Here is a 723-nt window from a genome sequence, read left to right on the forward strand (position 1 = left end):
ACATTTACACAGCACTGTGTACAGGATAGGGAGAAAAAGAAGCAGCAGCAGCAGCAGCAGCAGCAGCGCCCCCTGCTGTTTCCTAAAGAGACGTTCAAAAGATCTCCTTTCACCGAAGCGCCCTCTGCCGTTTTTCGAAGGCGATGTAACATTTACACAGCACTCGGAATCAGACGCTCTCCCGTCCAAGTCCTAAGCAGGCCCTGCCAAGCCTGGCTTCCGAGATCAGGCGAGATCGGGCAGTCCCAGGCCGGAATGGCTGTAAGCTGCCTTTGCACACCCCAGAAGGGCCTTCAAAACACGATGTAACATTTACACAGCACTGTGTACAGGATAGGGAGAAAAAGAAGCAGCAGCAGAAGCAGCAGCAGCAGCAGCAGCGAGCCCTGCTGTTTCCTAAAGAGACGTTCAAAAGATCTCCTTTCACCGAAGCGCCCTCTGCCGTTTTTCGAAGGCGAAGCGAAAAAGGCTTACAGCACCGGGTATTCCCAGGCAGTCATCCGTCCAAGTACTAACCAGGCCCTGCTCTGCTTAGCTTCCGAGATCGGATGAGATCGGGCGCTCCCAGAGCGGTGTGGCCGTAAGCCACTCAGGCGCCCCCAAACGGCCCTTCAAAAGATGTTCTACGGCTAATTGACAAAAAACGTATTCTGCCCATAATGTCCAAGGTGCTCCAGAGTCACTTGGAATCCACAGGCACTGATTCCTGGGTAAACATCCAGG

General features: G+C 53.7%; 1 non-coding gene across 1 annotated transcript; it reads right to left on the bottom strand.

Annotated features, from left to right (window-relative positions):
* Positions 1-467: 467 nt before the first annotated feature.
* Positions 468-586, bottom strand: LOC123965739. Its single transcript, XR_006823770.1, has one exon. It is a non-coding gene; the product is annotated as a 5S ribosomal RNA (ribosomal RNA).
* Between the last annotated feature and the right edge of the window lie 137 nt (positions 587-723).

The sequence above is a fragment of the Micropterus dolomieu genome, unplaced genomic scaffold, assembly GCF_021292245.1.
Source record: "Micropterus dolomieu isolate WLL.071019.BEF.003 ecotype Adirondacks unplaced genomic scaffold, ASM2129224v1 contig_10996, whole genome shotgun sequence".
Classification (NCBI taxonomy): domain Eukaryota; kingdom Metazoa; phylum Chordata; class Actinopteri; order Centrarchiformes; family Centrarchidae; genus Micropterus; species Micropterus dolomieu.